This window comes from Moschus berezovskii, chromosome 19 (assembly GCF_049115385.1).
Source record: "Moschus berezovskii isolate FMDL1 chromosome 19, NW_MosBer_1.0, whole genome shotgun sequence".
Classification (NCBI taxonomy): Eukaryota; Metazoa; Chordata; class Mammalia; order Artiodactyla; family Moschidae; genus Moschus; species Moschus berezovskii.
Window position 1 is genome coordinate 8,642,169 of NC_142478.1, and position 21,449 is coordinate 8,663,617.

The 21,449-nt window shown below is 41.3% G+C and overlaps 1 pseudogene; it reads right to left on the reverse strand.

Annotated features, from left to right (window-relative positions):
• Positions 1-20,419: 20,419 nt before the first annotated feature.
• Positions 20,420-21,204, reverse strand: LOC129542870 (DNA fragmentation factor subunit alpha pseudogene; annotated as a pseudogene).
• Positions 21,205-21,449: the final 245 nt, after the last annotated feature.

The following is a 21,449-nucleotide window of genomic DNA, read 5'->3' on the forward strand; positions in this document are numbered from 1 at the left end:
ATCGGACACAACTGAGCAACTTTCACTTTCACTTTAAAAATTATAGTTGATTTATAATATTGTCTTTGTTTCAGATGTGCAGCAGAGTGATTTTGCAGATTATACTGCATTATACATTGTTATAAAATATTAGGGAAATTTCCTACGTCACACAGTAAATCTTCATTGCTTATCTACTTTATATAAGTGTTTTGTATCTGTTAATCCCATACTCCTAACTTGCCCCTCCCCCCAGTAACTAAATTTTTCCTCTGTGTTTGTGAGTCTGTTCTGTTTTGTGCATAGATTCATCTGAGTTATTTTTTGATTCCACATATGAGATTATCCAGTATTTATCTTTCTCTGTCTGATTTATTTCACTGAGCATGATCTCCTCTAGGTCCATGCCTGTTGTTTCAAATGGCAGAATTTCATTCTCTTTTGTGGCTGAGTAATATTCCACTGTATATTCACAGCACCTCTTCCTAAGCCACTCATCTGTTGATGGACAGTTGGCTTGCTTCTGTGTCTTAGCTATTGTGAATAGTGCTGCTGTGAACACTGGGATGCATATGTCTTTTCAAATTAGGGGTTTCAGTTTTTTCCAGATAGATGCCCAGGAATGGATTCGCTGAATCATACGGTGCGTCTAGTTTTAGTTCTTTGAGGACATTTGTGCTGTTTTACATGGTGACTGCACCAGTTTCCTACCCACCAACCATATACAGGAGTTCTTTCTTTCTCCACTAAAAATGAAGCATCTTAAATCACAGCTGATAATTTGTCCCTCCGTGATTTTGAAAAACTTTACAAAAGTGTCCAATTGCTTATCTAGACAAAGAAACATTCAAGAAGAGGTAAGGTAAGAGAATAAGAGGTAAGAAATAAAACTATGCATATGACCTGCTGAGTATGTATGTGTGTGTGGGGGTGTGTGTGTGTGTGTATATGCATACTTATATACGTTGGGCTTCCCAGGTGGCGCTAGAGGCAAAGAACTGGCCTACCAATTCAGGAGACCCAAGAGACTCAGTCTCGATCCCTGGGTCAGGAAAATCCCCTGGAGAACAAAATGGCAACCCACTCCAGTATTCTTGCCTGGGAAATTTCACAGACAGAGGAGCATGGTGAGTTACATACTGTCCATGGGGTTGCAAGAGTTGGACACTACTGAAGCAACTTAGCACACACACATGTGTATGTATCCACACAGACACACACACGTATATATATGTATATATATGTATGCATATATATACACACATAGGAGGAGGAAATGGCAAACCACTCTAGTATTCTTGCCGGAGAAATCCCATGGTCAGAGGAGCCTGGAGGGCTACTGTCTATGGGGTTGCAAGAGTCAAACACAACTTAGTGACTAAACCACCACCACCATACACCTATAAAGAGAGAGAGAATATTTGTGATGCGATTTGGATTTAAATTCTAGTTCCATCACTTCGTAGCTGTGTGCTCTTAAGCAAGTTAATACTCTTATTGAATACAAATTATCTAAACCTAACAGGGGTGAGGATATGTGCCTTGAGAGGTGCGAAGACTTGAGACTCACATAGTATCCTGCATGTATCAATCAAGGTTTTAGTTCCAAGTAACAGAGACATACTCTGGCTAATTGAGGCAGAAGAGGAACATGTTCAAGACCATCATGCTGCTTATGAAATTTCTCAGGAGGCTGGAGAATCAGACATGGGGAAAGAAGGAAGACCACATGGGCATCAGGACGGCAGAAATTCATGGCACCAAAGAGCATGCAGAGACTCCCAGCCCCACCAAACACTTGGTTGCCACGACTACATGGTCCTACATGCTCCTGAGAAATAGAAATTGTTGATGTAACAGCAGAATGACCTCTGCTCCGTCACCTTCCTGAGATCAGTAATTCCGGTTGTGAAGACTAAACAGGGCTGTTGGTTGTTTGAGCCTAAATCGCGTGTTCTTTGCCTAAGTGCAGAAGAGCATGGGGAAGAAGCTCTTGGCATTTTCAAGTTTTCTAGTCAAGGCAAGCTCTTTCCCAGCGAGAGCCATAAGATGGGGAATTTACCAAACAAAGGAAAGAACTTCAGAGTCTGATTCACCAAGCAGATGCACAGGTCCATTACAAAAGATATCAAAGCTCCTGACACATGAGAGGTATTATGTACATGGTGACTATGAACATTATCCTGAACCAGTGAGAAAAGGGAACAACCCATTATTCAAATAAATGGTGCAGTGATTATTAGTTGTTTGTGAGAAAAAAATGTACAATTCACCAAAATTAAGTCCAATAAGATCAAAGATTAAAACGAGAACTCAATCTACAAAAAAATTATGCTACCTACTGTGTCAGTCAGTGTAGGCCTGACCTACCCTGAAAGAGGTTCATATAAAAGAAGTGAGTTTTCCAATGAAAATAGGGGAGAGGGAGTCTTAACCCCCTACCTCTTAGAACCAGACACACATGCTCTACTCTTAATTTTGCATTTGACCCCAATTGGAAAGCCTCCTCTTTTATTTACTAAAAATAAAGTGTTAAGATAAATTATCACACACCTAACTTATACAATTCTTTTTTCCAGACAGACAAGGGCCTTGTTTTACATGCCTTTGGGTCCTACTATGCCTGGATTAAGGCTTCCCTGGTAGTTCAGCTGGTAAAGAATCCACCTGCAATGCAGGAGACCCCAGTTTGATTCCTGGGTCGGGAAGATCTGTTGGAGAAGGGATAGGCTACCCACTCCAGTATTCTTGGGCTTCCCTGGTGGTTCAGACAGAAAAGAATCCACCCACAATGTGGGAGACCTGGGTCCAATCCCTGGGTTGGGAAGATCCCCTGGAGATGGGAACAGGTACCTTTCCAGTAGTCTTGCCTGGAGAATTCCATGGACAGAGGAGCTTGACAGCCTACCGTCCACGCACTCTCAAAGAGTCAGACACGACTGAATGACTAACGCTTTCACTTTCATGCCTGGATCAGTGCTTTGAACATAGCAGGCTATCAGAATTCCTCATGATGGAGGAAGAAACCTGAATTGCCGGTTAACTGTTTTGAAATGTCTGCTAAAGGTTTCAGCTTTGAGTGCTAACTTAATCTGTTCCTCGATTTCCTTTCTTTTTTTTTTTAGAAGAATGAGTACAATTACATGGCCTGCTGCCCCCTACCTTCACAAAACATCAAATACTGATTATTTCAGGCTCAACAAAACAAGTCATCGGTGACAGCTCTGAAGTTCTCACAGATAGACAGCTTTCCAGAAGGCTTACCACTCTGTTTCCCTCTCTTATCTGCAGTCCTCACTGTGGATTTCCATCTTCCACTCCTATATTCAGTCCTGAAAGACCAGTCAAATGTGAGTAAGGGTGGAAACAAATATTTCTTTTCTAGCTGTAAATCTTTTTGGTTACAGTATTCTTTTTAATTTACTTCTTTTCTCTGTTGTTGGAATAGTTACGGGATCTGACATACTTTCCTCATGATTGAATTGATTTTTGCTTTTCCTTTGACTTTCTAAAAGCTTCTGATGTCATTTATTCAAGTTGAGAAATCACTTTAAGACCTTTGTGTGTGCATGCTAAGTCACTTCAGTCGTGCCTGACTTTTTGAGACCTCATGGACTGTAGCCTGCCAGGCTCCTCTGTCCATAGAATTCTCCAGGCAAGAATACTCGAGTGGGTTGCTGTGCCCTTCTGCAGTGGATCTTCCCAACCCAGGGATCAAACTTAGGTCTCCTGCATTGCAGGCAGATTCTTTACCACCTGAGCCACCAGGAAAGCCCTGTTAGCCATGCTGCTGCTGCTGCTAAGTCGCTTCAGTCCTGTCTGACTCTGTGCGACCCCATAGACGGCAGCCCACCAGGCTCCCCCGTCCCTGGGATTCTCCAGGCAAGAACACTGGAATGGGTTGCCATTTCCTTCTCCAATGCATGAAAGTGAAAAGTGAAAGTGAAGTTGTTCAGTCATGACGGACTCTTCGCGACCACATGGACTGCAGCCTACCAGGCTCCTCCTCCCATGGGATTCTCCAGGCAAGAGTACTGGAGTGGGTTGCCATTGTCTTCTCCACTGTTAGCCATGACACATCCCTAAATAACACATGAATAAGGATTTACCATCTCTGAAAATTTTTCAGCTCCAGGCCTGAAAAAGGTCATTTGCTGCCCTGTTTGATTTATCTCTGAGAATGAAAAGAACCAAAAGTCAGTTTCCTTTAGTACAAACTCTCTTTCATATTTTATTTGCTAACGTACAGCTAATTTCTAAATTAAGAGCATGCTTGAAGGAAAGGTTAGGAAGCTATTCATTCCAATCCATTAGTAAGTCTGGTTTTGATTGAATTTTTAAATAATGTTTGATAATTATTGCATCTTGGCTTTTGGATTTCAGATAGGATGAAAGAGTCTGTTTTCTTTTTTATTTAAAATTACAGTGGATTCAGTCCAGTCAAATGATTTTAGAGTTTCTCCCAAAGAATTCTTTAGCTCTCACAAGAAAAATATGTGCTGACAATATATGCTCATCACTGAATTTTAAATGGTCAAAATGTTGAACTATATTTGTGATTAGGTCAGAGGTCAGACAACTTTTTCTGTAAATATCCAGACAGTAAATCTTTTAAGCTTTGTGGTCATATGGTCTCTGTTAGAATCTCTCAACACTGCCATTGTAGTGCAAAAGCAGCCATAGACAATACATTAATGAGTATGGCTATGTCTCAATAAAACTTTATTTATATAAACACTGAAATGTGAGTTTCATATAATTTTCATGTGACATGAAATATGATTCTTCTTTTGATTTTTTCAGGAAGCAAACATCATTCTTAACTCATGTGTAGTATAAAAACAGATGGTGATATTCCATTGTGTATATGTACCACAACTTTATTATCCATTCATCTGCCAATGGACATCTAGGTTGCTTCTATGTCCTCAGTCAGTCAGTCAGTTCAGTCGCTCAGTCGTGTCCGACTCTCCGCGACCCCATGAATCACAGCACGCCAGGCCTCCCTGTCCATCACCAACTCCCGGAGTTCACTCAAACTCATGTCCACAGAGTCGGTGATGCCATCCAGCCATCTCATTCTCCGTCGTCCCCTTCTCCTCCCGCCCCCAACCTTTCCCAGCATCAGAGTCTTTTCCAGTGAGTCAACTCGTCGCATGAGGTGGCCAAAGTATTGCAGTTTCAGCTTTAGCATCAGTCCCTCCAATGAACACCCAGGATTGATCTCCTTTAGAATGGACTGGTTGGATCTCCTTGCAGTCCAAGGGACTCTCAAGAGTCTTCTCCAACACCACAGTTCAAAAGCATCAATTCTTCGGCAATCAGCCTTCTACACAGTCCAACTCTCACATCCATACATGACCACGGGAAAAACCATTGCCTTGACTAGACGGACCTTGGTTGGCAAAGTAATGTCTCTGCTTTTTAATATACTATCAAGGTTGGTCATAACTTTCCTTCCAAGGAGCAAGCGTCTTTTAATTTCATGGCTGAAATCAGCATCTGCAGTGATTTTGGAGCCCAAAAAATAAAGTCTGACACTGTTTCCACTATTTTTCCATCTATTTCCCATGAAGTGATGGGACCAGATGCCATGATCTTTGTTTTCTGAATGTTGAGCTTCAAGCCAACCTTTTCACTCTCCTCTTTCACTTTCATCAAGAGACTTTTGAGTTCCTCTTCACTTTCTGCCAGAAGGGTAGTGTCATCTGCATATCTGAGTTTATTGATATTTCTCCCGGCAATCTTGATTCCAGCTTGTGCTTCTTCCAGCCCAGCGTTCCTCATGATGTACTCTGCATAGAAGTTAAATAAGCAAGGTGACAATATACAACCTTGACGTACACCTTTTCCTATTTGGAACCAGTCTGTTGTTCCATGTCCAGTTCTAACTGTTGCTTCCTGACCTGCATACAGGTTTCTCAAGAGGCAGGTCAGGTGGTCTGGGATTCCCATCTCTTTCAGAATTTTCCACAGTTTATTGTGATCCACACAGTCAAAGGCTTTGGCATAGTCAATGAAGCAGAAATAGATGTTTTTCTGGAACTCTCTTGCTTTCTCCATGATCCAGCGGATGTTGGCAATTTGATCTCTGGTGCCTCTGCCTTTTCTAAAACCTGCTTGAACATCTGGGAGTTCATGGTTTACATACTGCTGAAGCCTGGCTTGGAGAATTTTGAGCATGACTTTACTAGCTTGTGAGATGAGTGCAATTGTGAGGTAGTTTGAGCATTCTTTGGCATTGCCTTTCTTTGGGATTGGAATGAAGACTGACCTCTTCCAGTCCTGTGGCCACTGCTGAGTTTTCCAAAGCTGCTGGCATATTGAGTGCAGCACTTTCACAGCATCATCTTTCAAGACTTGAAATAGCTCAACTGGAATTCCATCACCTCCACTAGCTTTGTTAGTAGTGATACTTTCTAAGGCCCACTTGACTTCACATTCCAAGATGTCTGGCTCTAGGTCAGTGATCACGTTATCGTGACTATCTTGGTCGTAAAGATCTTTTTTGTACAGTTCTTCTGTGTATTCCTGCCACCTCTTCTTAATATCTTCTGCTTCTGTTAGGTCCATACCATTTCTGTCCTTTATCGAGCCCATCTTTGCATGAAATGTTCCCTTGGAATCTCTAATTTTCTTGAAGAGGTCTCTTGTTTTTCCTATTCTGTTGTTTTCCTCTATTTCTTTACATTGATCACTGAGGAAGTCTTTCTTATCTCTCCTTGCTATTCTTTGGAACTCTGCATTCAGATGCTTATATCTTTCCTTTTCTCCTTTGCTTTTCCCTTCTCTTCTTTTCACAGCTATTTGTAAGGCCTCCTCAGACAGCCATTTTGCTTTTTTGCATTTCTTTTCCATGGGGATGGTCTTGGTCCCTGTCTCCTGTACAATGTCACGAACCTCCATCCAGAGTTCATCAGGCACTCTATCAATCAGATCTAGTCCCTTAAATCTATTTCTAACTTCTACTGTATAATCATAAGGGATTTGATTGAGGTCATATCTGAATGGTCTAGTGGTTTTCCCTACTTTCTTCAATTTAAGTCTGAATTTTGCAATAAGGAGTTCATGATCTGAGCCACAGTCAGCTCCTGGTCCTGTTTTCGCTAACTGTATACAGCTTCTCCATCTTTGGTTGCAAAGAATATAATCAATCTGATTTCGGTGTTGACCATCTGGTGATGTCCATGTGTAGAGTCTTCTCTTGTGTTGTTGGAAGAGGGTGTTTGCTATGACCAGTGCATTCTCTTGACAAAACTCTATTAGCCTTTGCCCTGCTTCATTCGGTGCTCCAAGGCCAAATTTGCCAGTTACTCCAGGTGTTTCTTGACTTCCTACTTTTGCATTCCAGTCCCCTGTAATGAAAAGGACATCTTTTTTGGGTGTTAGTTCTAAAAGGTCTTGTAGGTCTTCATAGAACCGATTAACTTCGGCTTCTGCTTTTGTAAACAGTGCTGTGATGAACGTTGGGGTACATGCATCTCTTTCAATTCTGGTTTTCTCAGTGTGTATGCCCAGCAGTGGGATCGCTAGGTCGTATGGTAGATCTATTTTCAGTTTTTTAAGGAATGAGGTGGATGAAACTGGAGCCCATTATACAGAGTGAAGTAAGTCAGAAAGAAAAACACCAATACAATATATTAATGCATATATATGGAATTTAGACTTGGCGCAGAGGGTAAAACGTCTGCCTCCAATGTGGGAGACCCGGGTTCGATCCCTGGGTCGGGAAGATCTCCTGGAGAAGGAAATGGTAACCCACTCCAGAATCCCATGGACGGAGAAGCCTGGTAGGCTACAGTCCACGGGGTCCCAAAGAGTTGGACACGACTGAGCGACTGAACGGAACGGATGGAATTTAGAAAGATAGTAGCGATGACCCTATATGCAAGACAACAAAAGAGACACAGATGTAAAGAACAGACTTCTGGACTCTGTGGGAGAAGGCGAGGGTGGGATGATTTGAGAGAATAGCATTGAAACATGTATATTACCGTATGTGGAATAGATCACCAGTCCAAGTTTGATGCAAGATACAGGACACTCAGGGCTGGTACACTGGGATGACCCTGAGGGATGGGATGGGGAGGGCGGGGGGAGGGGGGATCAGGATGGGGAACTCATGTACACCCGGGGCAGATTCATGTCAATGTATGGCAAAACCAATACAATATTGTAAAGTAATTAACCTCCAATTAAAATAAATAAATTGATTTTAATTAAAAAAAAAAAAACAGATGGTGAGCTAGCAGGCCATAGTTGCTGACCCCACTTAAGGTGAATTGGGGATGAAATTCCATTCTTTTTTTTAGAAATAGGAAGCAACACTTTTATTAAACAAATCAAGTTATAACATACTTATAAAACCTACATACACCTGAAACTAATACAACATTATAAATCAACTAAATTTCAAGAAAAATTTAAAATCTGAGCACAGGTTGTAACACTTAAGAGATTTTATGCAGTAAATACCATGGCATTCATATGTTCAATATTTACTTGAACATGTGATATGAGTGGTATTAATAGTTTTACTGATGTGTACATGCTTTTTAAATTATACATTTTAAATTAGTGCATTTTACAGTTTTTCTTCACTTTTAACTTTTATTTTATATTAGAGTATAGTTGACTAATGATGTGATTGTTTCAGGTGTATAGCAAAGTGATTCGGTTATAATAAACATGTATCTATTCTTTTTCTAATTCTTTCCCATTTAGAATGTTAAAGAACACTCATGTTATATATAACACACTATATATATATAACGTATATATAACATTGAGCAGAGCTCCCTATGTTACACAGTAGGTCTTTGTTGGTTATCCATTTTCTATAGCAGTATGTACATGTCAATCCCAACTCCCTAACTGTCCCTCTCTACCCCCTCCCCCCTTGGGGATGAAATTCTTGAGATGTTTTCACTTTTATTGACTCCCAAAGCCCAAGTTTTGCAACATCTTGCATAATTCAAGTCCAAATTCTTTCAATTCATGCTATATATTCTTTTTTAAATTTTTTATTGGAATATGATTGATTTAAAATGTTGTGTCAGTTTCTGCCACACAGCAAAGTGAATCAGTTTATACATACACATATATCCACTCTTTTTTAGATTCTTTTCCCATATAGGCCATTACAGAGGGCTGGGTAGCGTTCCCTGTGCTGCATAGGAAGTTCTTATTAGTGATCTATTTTATATACAGTAGTGTGTATATGTACATCCTATACATTCATTTAAAAGAATGATGTGCAAGACTTCCCTGGTGGTCCAGCGGCCAAGATTTCCTTCTCCCAGTGCAGGAGACCTAGGTTGATCCCTGGTCAGGGAACTAGATCGTAGATGCCACAGTGAAGATGGAAGATCCCACATGCCACAACTAATCATAAAAAGAAGGCTGCAGCTGTACGTTTTGATCTTTAATGTTCTTCCAGGCACACATGCAGACTAGGCTCTCATTTATGTTTGAAAAGGGAAACTGTATACACATGTATGTCTCCACATGCAAAGAAGACTTCCTGAAGGATCCACCAGGAGTTTGTAACAGTAGTTGCCTCCACTGAGGAGAATTAGATGGCAAGGGAAAGAGTGAGCAGGCAGAAGATGGTGGCGGAGTAAAACAGGGAGATCACCAGCCTCCCCACAAATACATCAGAAACTCACTAAGGTATGGAACAACTCCTACAAAGCAACCCCTAGGCCACAGCAGGAGACCCCAGGCTTCCAGGGCGACAGGCTAAGCTCCCTGAAATGAGGTAGGAGACAGGATAGAGACATAAAAAGGGAAAAGACTGAGAACTTCTGAATGGGAGCTTGTGCCCTGAGGGAGGGAAGGCGTCCTGAAACAGGAGGAGTTCCTGTGCACAGGGAAGCTCCGTTGCAGACTGGCCCAACCCGGAGCTGTGGAGTCTTGGAAGACAGGGCAAAGTAGGGAATTGGAGGGCAGAAAACAGAGAAAGTCGCACTTCTCAGCCCATGACCAGCTTGCAGACTATGGCCCCAACCAGATGGTGGGCTCAGGGGACAGAGAGAAGCCCATAGAAACCCCACGGCACAGGGGGCGGGCGGCGGTAGCCAAGAGCAGGGAGGCATACAAACCTCTCTAGCGCATACAAACCTCATGGCACAGGGGGCAGGTCTGGGGGGCTGAAAGAACACATAAGCCTTGTAGACAGCAGGTGAGATGAAACAAGTGCACACAAACCCCACGACACAGAGGGAGGGCCCTGGGGGCGGAGGGAAGCCCAAACAAGTCTCCGAAATGCAGAGGGCACGGTCGGGGAGCCAAGAAAACATCCACACAAGCACCTGCCTAGCAAGCTTCGGCCAGCAGTGAAAGGCAGGTCCAGAAAACAGAAGCACCGGTAATGATCCCAGGGACAAGTAGGGGGCTGGTGGCAGTGAAGATATGCTGAGAGGGCCACTCTGAAGTGGCTGCAGAAATAGACATGACTAATACAGCCAAAGCCAGAAGGACTGCCCAAAGACATACTGAACCCATAGACACCCCCAAAACCTAGTACTGGACCCTGCACTGCCCTTCAGAGAGAAGAGATTCAGTTCCATCAGCCAGAACACAGACACAAGCTCCCCAATCAGGAAAACATCACAGGACACTAACCCAACCCCATCCTTGGGAGCAGACTCCACCATCAAGAACTATGATCTTGAGAACTTTTTCTTCTTATAAATCACAGTTTATTCCCCCTACATATTTCTACCTTCACATAAGCCTTTTGCAGTGCTATGGGATTTTTCTCTTTTTCTTGTTAAAAAAAAATTCATTTAAAGATTTTTTTTTTCTTTTTTGTAACTTTTTCACCCTTTTTTTTGTTACTTTTTCACCCTTTTTGTGTGTGTGTATGATTTTTCTGATTTTGCTTTTGATACATTCAACTGCTTTTCTTATAGTTTTTTACCAGCTATAGCTGTTCCTGAATATATATAATCTTTTTCATATATGTCTATTTATCTTTGCTTTTCTATTTTTTCTTTTCTCTCTCTTTTTTTTAACCCTCTTTTCCACTCCCTCTTCTCTTTTCCCTCTTTTCTCCTTTTTTTTCTCTCTCTCTTTTACTTATCTTTTTTTTCTTCACCCTTTCTTCACCAAGTAAGTTAGATTGTTGAGCTCTCTACTATATTCACCAGTTGGCACTAGCTCATCCAGGCTGGCATTAGCTAGCTCTACTTTTAATTGGTCAATATCTGTGGAAAATTCTGAAAGAGATGGGAATACCAGACCACCTGACCTGCCTCTTGAGAAACCTGTATGCAGGTCAGGAAGCAACAGTTAGAACTGGACATGGAACAACAGACTGGTTCCAAATAGGGAAAGGAGTACGTCAAGGTTGTATATTGTCACCCTGCTTATTTAACTTATATGCAGAGTACATCATGAGGAACACTGGGCTGGTGAAGAACAAGCTGGAATCAAGATTGCCGGGAGAAATATCAATAACCTCAGATATGCAGATGACACCACCCTTATGGCAGAAAGTGAAGAGGAACTTAAAAGCCTCTTGATGAAAGTGAAAGAGGAGAGTGAAACAGTTGGCTTGAAGCTCAATATTCAGAAAACGAAGATCATGGCATCTGGTTCCATCACTTCATGGGATATAGATGGAAAAACAGTGGAAACAGTGTCAGACTTTATTTTTTTGGGCTCCAAAATCACTGCAGATGGTGATTGCAGCTATGAAATTAAAAGACGCTTACTCCTTGGAAGGAAAGTTATGACCAACCTAGATAGCATATTAAAAAGCAGAGACATTACTTTGCCAACAGAGGTCTGTCTAGTCAAGACTATGGTTTTTCCCGTGGTCATGTATGGATGTGAGAGTTGGACTGTGAAGAAAGCTGAGCGCCGAAGAATTGATGCTTTTGAACTGTGGTGTTGAAGACTCTTGAGAGTCCCTTGGACTGCAAGGAGATCCAACCAGTCCATCCTAAAGGAGATCAGTCCTGGGTGATCTTTTATTTAGAATACTTTGGTTATAACTGTGTGTGTGGAAGTATGTGTATATGTCCCATTATTTCTGTAATTACCTGCTTGGTCTGCTTGATCTCCTCTGAATAGAACACAGGCACAAGTCACCCCTAACAAGAAATCAACACAAACCACTCAACCAACCTTTTCCTCCAAGGGTAAAAACTAAAAGGAAGAAGGAATACAACCCTAAAGCCTGCAAAAAGGAGACCTCAAGGGGAGCAAGTTTGAAAAAAAAAAAATGAAAAGACAGAGAAATACAGCACAAATGAAAGAACAAGGTGGAAAATCACAAAAGCAAACAAATGAAGGGGAAATAAGCAATTTGTCTGAAAGAGAATTCAGAATAGTGATAGTAAAGTTGCTCCAAAAACTTGAAAATAGAATGGAGAAAATGCAAGAAACGTTTAACACAGTTAATACAATCACCAAGCACATAGGAGAAATAAGGAATAAGCAAACAGATATGAAAAACACAATTAATGAAATTAAAAATACTCTAGAAGGAACCAATAGCAGAATAACTGAGGCAGAGGAGCAGATATGTGATTTGGAAGACAGAATGGTAGAAATAACTGCTAAAGAGAAGAATAAAGGGAAAAGAATGAAAAGAATTGGGTATACCCTCAGAGACCACTGGGACAATACTAAACACAGCAAGATTTTAGTTATAGGGGTCCCAGAAGAAGAAGAAAAAAAGAAAGGCACTGAGAAAATTTTTGAAGGAATTATAGTTGAAAACTTCCCCAACATGGGAAAGGAAATAGCCAATCAAGTCCAAGAAGTGCAGAGAGTTCCTTACAGAATAAACCCAAGGAGAAACACATCAAGACACATATTCATCAAGCTAACAGAGAATAGCACAAAGAAAGAATATTAAAACTATCAAGGGAAAAGCAACAAGTCACATACAAGGGAAAACTCACACAATTAACAGTGGATCTTTCAGCAGAAACTCTGCAGGACAAAAAGGAATGGCAGGGTATATTTAAAGTACTGAAAGATAAAAATCTACAGCCAAGATTACTATACTCAGCAAAGATCTCATTCAAAATTGACAGAGAAATCAAAAGCTTTACAGACAAGCAAAAGTTTAGAGAATTCAGCACCACCAAATCAAACACTAAAAGGACTCCCATAGCCAGTAAACACAAGAGAAAGGAAAGACCTACAAAAATAAACCCAAAACAATCAAGAAAAATGCCAATAGGAAAATGTATATCAATAATTACCTTAAATATAAATGAACTAAATGCACCAGCCAAAAGATACAGACTGACTAAATGTATACAAAAACAAGACCCATATATGTACTGCCTACAAGATACGTACCTCAGACCTAGAGACACATACAGACTGAAAATAAAAGGATGGAAAAAGATATTCCATGCAAATGGAAACCCAAAGTAAACCAAGTGGCAATCCTTATTTCAGACAAAATAGACTTTAAACTAAAGAATATTATAAGAGACGAAGAGGACACTGCATAATGATTGATCAAGGGATCAAGCCAAGAAGACATAACGACTGTAAATATTTATGCACCCAACATAGGAGCACCTCAATACATAACGTAAACACTAACAGGCATAAGAAAGGAAATTGACAGCACCACAATAATAGTTCCGTTCCATTCAGTCACTCAGTCGTGTCTGACTCTTTGCGACCCCATGGACTGCAGCCTACCAGGCTTCTCCGTCCATGGGATTCTCCAGGCAAGAATACTGGAGTGGGTTACCATTTCCTTCTCCAGGGGATCTTCCCGACCCAGGGATCAAACCTGGGTCTCCCGCATTGGTGGCAGACGCTTTAACCTCTGAGCCACCAGGGAAGCCCAATAATAGTAGGTGACTTTAACACCCCACTTACACCAATGGACAGATCAAAACAGAGAATCAATAAGGAAACACAAACCTTAAATGAAACATTAGATCAAGTGGACCTAAATGATATCTTCAGGACTTTCCATCCAAATGCAGAAGAATACACTTTCTTCTCAAGTGCACATGGAGCATTCTCCCAGATAGACCACATCCTGGGCCACAAATCAAGCCTCAGAAAATTTAAGAAAATTGAAGCCGTATCGAGTATCTTTTCTGACCACAACGCTATGAGGCTAGATAACAACTACAGGGGGAAAAAACACACACAAAAAAACACAAACTCATGGAAATTAAACAATATAATACTAAGTGAACACATTACTGAAGAAATAACAGAAATCAAAAGATTCCTAGAAACAAATGACAATGAAAACATGATGACCCAAAACCTATGGGATTTTGCAAAAGCAGTTCTAAGAGGGAATTTTATAGCAATACAATCCTATCTCAATAAACAAGAAAAGCATCGAATAGACAACCTAACTCTACATCTAAAGCAGCTGGGAAAAGAAGAACAAAAAATCCCCAAAGTCAGCAGAAGGAAAGAAATCATAAAGATCAGAGCAGAAAGAAATGAAGGAACCAATAGCAAAGGTTAATAAAACTAAAAGATGGTTCTTTGAGAAGATAAACAAAATAGACAAACCACTAGCCAGACTCATCAAGAAAAAAACGGAGAAAATCAAATCAACAAAATTAGAAATGAAAAAGGAGACGTTACAACAGACAACATGAAAATAAAAAGGATCATAAGAGAATAATATGAGCAACTATATGCTAATAAAATGGACAACCTAGAGGAAATGGACAAATTCTTAGGAAAGTTCAACCTCCAAGACTAAACCAGAGAGAAATAGAAATTATGAACAAGGCAATTACAAACACTGGGTATGAAAGTGTGATCAAAACTCGCCCAAAAAACAAAAGCCCAGGGCCAGACGGCTTCACAGGGGAATTCTATCAAACACTTAGAGAAGAGTAAACACCTATTTTTCTGAAACTCTTCCAAAAAATTCAGAGTAAGAAATACTTCCAAACTCATTCTACAAGGCCACAATCACCCTGATTCCAAAACCAGGCAAAGACAATACCAAAAAAAAGAGAAAATTACAGGCAATATCACTGATGACATTGATGCAAAAATCCTCAACAAAATTCTAGCAAACAGAATTCAACAACACATTAAAAGGCTCACACACCATGATCAAGTTGGGTTTACTCCAGGGATGCAAGGATTCTTTTTTTTTTTTTTTTTCAGATTTAAAAATATCTTTCTATTTTTTGTAACAGAGAAGGATTTTTTTTTTTTTTTTTGCATTGACATGAATTCGCCCCGGGTGTACATTGAGTTCCCCCTCCCGAACCCCCTCCCACCTTCCTCCTCCCCTTATCCTCCCTCTGGGTCATCCCTGCACACCAGCCCCAAGCATCCTGTAACATGCATCGACCCTGAACTGGTGATTCATTTCACATATGATAATATACATGTTTCAATGCCATTCTCCCAAACCATCCCACCCTCACCCTCTCCCAGAGTCCCAAAGACTGTTTTATACATCTGTGTCTCTTTTGCTGTCTCGTATACAGGGTTCTCATTTGCATCTTTCTAAATTCCATATATATGCGTTAGTATATTGTATTGGTGTTTTTCTTTCTGGCTTACTTCACTCTGTATAATAGGCTCTAGCCGCATCCACCTCATTAGAACTGGTTCAAATGCATTCATTTTAATGGCTGAGTAATACTCCATTGTGTATATGTACCAAAGCTTTCTTATCCATTCGTCTGCAGATGGACATCTAGGTTGCTTCCATGTCCTGGCTATTATAAACAGTGCTGCAATGAACATTGGAGTACATGTGTGTCTTTCAATTCTGGTTTCCTCGGTGTGTATGCCCAGGAGTGCGATTGCTGGATCATATGGCAGTTCTATTTCCAGTTTTTTGAGGAATCTCCACACTGTTCTCCATAGTGGCTGTACTAGTTTGCATTCCCACCAACAGTGTAAGAGGGTTCCCTTCTCTCCACACCCTCTCCAGCATTTATTGCATGTAGATAAATCCACACACCTATGGACACCTTATCTTTGACAAAGGAGGCAAGAATATAAAATGGAGAAAAGACAGTCTCTTTAACAAGTGGTGCTGGGAAAACTGGTCAGCCACTTGTAAAAGAATGAAACTAGAACACTTCCTAACGCCATACACCAAAATAAACTCAAAATGGATTAGAGAGCTAAATGTAAGACCAGAAATTATAAAACTCCTAGAGGAGAACGAGGCAAAACACTCTCTGACATAAATCACAGCAGGATCCTCCAAGACCCACCTCCCAGAATATTGGAAATAAAAGCAAAAATAAACAAATGGGACCTAATTAAAATCAAAAGCTTCTGCACAGCAAAGGAAACTATGAGCAAGGTGAAAAGACAGGCTTCAGAATGGGAGAAAATAACAGCAAATGAAGCAACTGATAAAGGATTAATCTCCAAAATATACAACCAGCTCCTGCAGCTCAATTCCAGAAAAATAAATGACCCAATCAAAAAATGGGCCAAAGAACTAAACAGACATTTCTCCAAAGAAGACATAAAGATGGCTAACAAACACATGAAAAAATGCTCAACATCCCTCATAATCAGAGAAATGCAAATCAAAACCACAATGAGATACCATTTCACACCAGTCAGAATGGCTGCTATCCAAAAAATTCTTCAATATACACAAATCAATCAACTGATACACCATATTAACAAATTAATACACTGTAATATGTGATACACCATGTTAACAAAGATAAAAAACCATACAATCATCTCAATAGATGCAGAAAAAGCCTTCGACAAAATTCAGCACACATTTATGATTAAAAAAAATGCCTCAGAAAATGGGCATAGAAGAAACCTACCTCAACATAGTAAAGGCCATATATGATAAGCCCACAGCAAACATTATTCTCAGTGGCGAAAAACTAAAAGCATTCCCTGTAAGATCAGGAACAAGACAAGGGTGTCCACTCCCACCTCTATCATTCAACATAATTTTGGGAGTCCTAGCTATGGCAGTTAGAGAAGAAAAAGAAATACAAGGAATCCATATCAGAAAAGAAGTAAAACTCTCACTGTCTGCAAATGACTTGATACTCTACATGGAAAACCCAAAGGAAACTATCAGAAAATTACTAGAGGTATTCAGTGAATTCAGCAAAGTAGTGGGATACAAGGTCAATATACAGAAATCCTATATACTAACAATCCTATAATTGCAATCCTATATACTAACAATGAAAAATCAGAAAAAGAAATTTAGGAATCAATCCCATTAACCAATACAACAGAAAGAATAAAATATCTAGGAACAAATCTACCTGAGGAAACAAAAGAACTGTATACAGAAAATTACAAGACAAGAAATCAAAGATGACATAAACAGATGGAGAGACAGTCTATGCTCCTGTGTAGGAAGAATCAATATTGCAAAAATGACTACACCACCAAATACAATCTACAGATTCAATGTGATCCCTATCAAATTACCAATGGCATTTTTCACAGAACCAGAGCAAAAAATTTCACAATATGGAAACGCAAAAGACCTTCAGTAGCCAAAGAAAGCTTGAGGAAGAAGAATGGAGCTAGAGGAACCAATCTTCCTGACTTCACACTATGCTACAAATCTGTAGTCATCAAGACAGTATGGTACTGGCAAAAAAACTGAAATATAGACCAATGGAACAAGACAGAAAGCCCAGAGATAGACCCATGTACCTACAGGTATTTTTTGACAAAGGAGGAAGAATATACAATGGGACAAAGATAACTTCTTCAATAAGTGGTGCTGGAAAAACTGGATAGCTACATGCAAAAGAATGAAATTAGAACACTTTCTAATGCCATGAAGTGAAGTAAAGTGAAGTCTCTCAGTCGTGTCCGACTCTTTGTGACCCCATGGACTATAGCCTACCAGGCTCCTCTGTCCATGGGATTTTCCAGGCAAGAGTACTGGAGTGGGTTGCCATTTCCTTTCCAGAGGATCTTCCCAACCCAGGGATCAAACCCAGGTCTCCTGCATTGTAGGCAGACGCTTTACCGTCTGAGCCACAAGGGAAGCCCCTACACAAAGATAAATTTGAAAAAAGAAGAAAAACTCTTAGAGGAAAGCATAGGCAGAACACTCAATGACATAAATCAAAGCAAGATCTTCTATGACCCACCTCCTAGAGTAATGGAAATAAAAACAAAAATAAATAAGTGTGACCTAATGAAACTTAAAAGCTTTTGCACAGCAAAGGAAACTACAAACAAAGTGAAAAGACAACCCTCAGAAAGGGAGAAAATAATAACAAAGAAAACAACCGACAAAGAATTAATTTCCAAAATATACAGCAGCTCACACAACTCAATATCAGAAAAACAAACAAACCAATCAAAAAGTGAGGGAAAGACCTAAACAGACATTTCTCCAAAGAAGACATACAGGTGGCTAACAAGGACATTAAACGATGCTCAACATTGCTCATTATTCAGTTCAGTTCAGTTCAGTTCAGTCGCTCAGTTGTGTCCAACTCCTTGCGACTCCATGAATCACAGCACGCCAGGCCTCCCTGTCCATCACCAGCTCCCAGAGTCCATCAAGTCGGTGATGCCATCCGGCCATCTCATTCTCTGTCATCCTCGTCTCCTCCCACCCCCAATCCCTCCCAGCATCAGACTCTTTTCCAGTGAGTCAACTCGTCGCATAAGGTGGCCAAAGTATTGCAGTTTCAGCTTTAGCATCAGTCCTTCCAATGAACACCCAGGATTGATCTCCTTTAGAATGGACTGGTTGGATCTCCTTGCGGTACAAGGGACTCTCAAGAGTCTTCTCCAGCACCACAGTTCAAAAGCATCAATTCTTCGGTGATCAGCCCTCTTCACAGTCCAACTCTCACATCCATACATGACCATGGGAAAAACCATAGCCTTGACTAGACGGACCTTTGTTGGCAAAGTAATGTCTCTGCTTTTTAATATGCTGTCTAGGTTGGTCATAATTTTCCTTCCAAGGAGTAAGCGTCTTTTAATTTCATGGCTGCAATCAGCATTTGCAGTGATTTTGGAGCCCAAAAAAATAAAGTCTGACTCTGTTTGCACTGTTTCCCCATCTTTTTCCCATGAAGTGATGGGACCAGATGCCATGATCTTCGTTTCCTGAATGTTGAGCTTCAAGCCAACCTTTTCATTCTCCTCTTTCACTTTCATCAAGAGGCCTTTGAGTTCCTCTTCACTTTCTGCCAGAAGGGTGGTGTCATCTGCATATCTGAGGTTATTGATATTTCTCCCGGCAATCTTGATTCCAGCTTGTGCTTCTTCCAGCCCAGCGTTCCTCATGATGTACTCTGCATAGAAGTTAAATAAGCAGGTGACAATATACCTTGACGTACTCCTTTCCCTATTTGGAACCAGCCTGTTGTTCCATGTCCAGTTCTAACTGTTGCTTCCTGACCTGCATACAGGTTTCTCAAGAGGCAGGTCAGGTGGTCTGGGATTCCCATCTCTTTCAGAATTTTCCACAGTTTATGGTGATCCACACAGTCAAAGGCTTTGGCATAGTCAATGAACCAGAAATAGATGTTTTTCTGGAACTCTCTTGCTTTCTCCATGATCCAGCGGATGTTGGCAATTTGATCTCTGGTGCCTCTGCCTTTTCTAAAACCTGCTTGAACATCTCGAAGTTCACGGTTCACATATTGCTGAAGCCTGGCTTGGAGAATTTTGAGCATGACTTTACTAGCGTGTGAGATGAGTGCAATTGTGCGGTAGTTTGAGCATTCTTTGGCATTGCCTTTCTTTGGGATTGGAATGAAGATTGACCTTTTCCAGTCCTGTGGCCAGTGCTGAGTTTTCCAAATTTGCTGGCATATTGAGTGCAGCACTTTCACAGCGTCATCTTTCAGGATTTGAAATAGCTCAATTGGAATTCCATCACCTCCACTAGCTTTGTTCGTAGCGTGATCACGATGGCGTGATCACTCACCTGGAACCAGACATCTTGGAATGTGAAGTCAAGTGGGCCTTAGAAAGCATCACTACGAACAAAGCTAGTCTCATTATTAGAGCAATGCAAATCAAAACTACAATCAGATACCGCCTTACACCAATCAGAATGGCCATCATCAAAAAGTCTACAAACAACAAATGCTGGAGAGGGTGTGGAGAAAAGGGAACCCTCTGGCATTTCTGGTGGGAATGTAAATTGATGCAGCCACTATGGAAGACGGTATGGTGGTGGTTTAGTCGCTAAATTGTGTCCAATTACTCTCTGTCTTGTGACCCCCATGGACAGAGGAGCCTGATAGGCTACAGTCCTTGGGATTCTCTAGGCAAGAATACTGGAGTGGGTTGCCATTTCCTTCTCCAGGGGATCTTCCCAACCCAGGAATCAAAGCCAGGTATCCTGCATTGTAGACAGATTTTTTACCAACTGAGCTCCAAGGGAAGATTTGCATGTAATATTAGGCAAATTGGCAGCTATGATTCAGGGTCTGCAGAGGTGAAAAACCCCAATACAAGTGTCTCCCTGCAAAGGTCAGGGTCCCTGGTGCTTGCCCACCTCCAGCTCCTGACTAGACAAACTCAGCTCTGGGGCAGATTTCTCCTTCAGTACCAAGAGGATCTGTCTTGCAGGCATAACTTTAGAGGAGCTCTCTCTAATGCTGCTGTCAACAGTGTCCCGCTCGTCCCCAAAGTCAGCTCTGGATTCTTGCTGCATTGACAAGATGCTGCCTTCCTTCTTCAAAGCCTGGAGGTAACGTTTCAGGAGCTGCCTGGACTGACAGGCTTCTTCTGTCTGGTCAAGCACCTACTGGAGGGTATTCTGGAGCCCCTGGACTGCCACATGACTTTGGCCGAGTTTCTGAGCCAACTCCGAACATGGGACATCAGTGAGCACCTGGAGCTCCTCCTCGGACAGCAGGATGATGCTGGATCGGTCTTCCTTCAGCTGCCTGACCATGTCATTCCACTTCAACCCTGTCCCACTATCTGTCTCATCTCTTTCGAAGGACTCTTGGGTAATCCAAGCTGTACCTCCATCTGAACTGTGTGTCTCATTCCCAGCCAATGCCACAAACAGCGTTGGCAGGAAGACACAGGAAGTAATCATCATCATCCACTATGGTGCCATCCTTTGCCAGGACCAGAGTGACTGGTGCCAGGGACTTATCAATGGCCAGAATGTCACAAGCCTTGTTCCTCAGCTCCTTGAGGCAAGAGGCCACTGTACCATGTTGTGCCCAGCTGTTGTTGAAGCACAGCAGACACTGCTTTAGAGTCTCCGTTTTCTGGAGCTGCAGGGCCGCTAGCCAACTCCATCCTCTTCATAGTGGGACCAGACTGACGTGGAGAAGTCAGGGAGGCTGGGGCGTGGGAGTCCTCCCCAACTCCATCCCCCACGGCATGCCAGGAAATGGAGATTCTTTAAAAAACTAGGAATAAAACCACCGTTTGACCCAACAATCCCACTACGAGGCATATACCCTGAGGAAACCAAAACTGAAAAAGACACACGTAGCCCATTGTTCATTGCAGCACTATTTACAATAGCTAGAACATGGAAG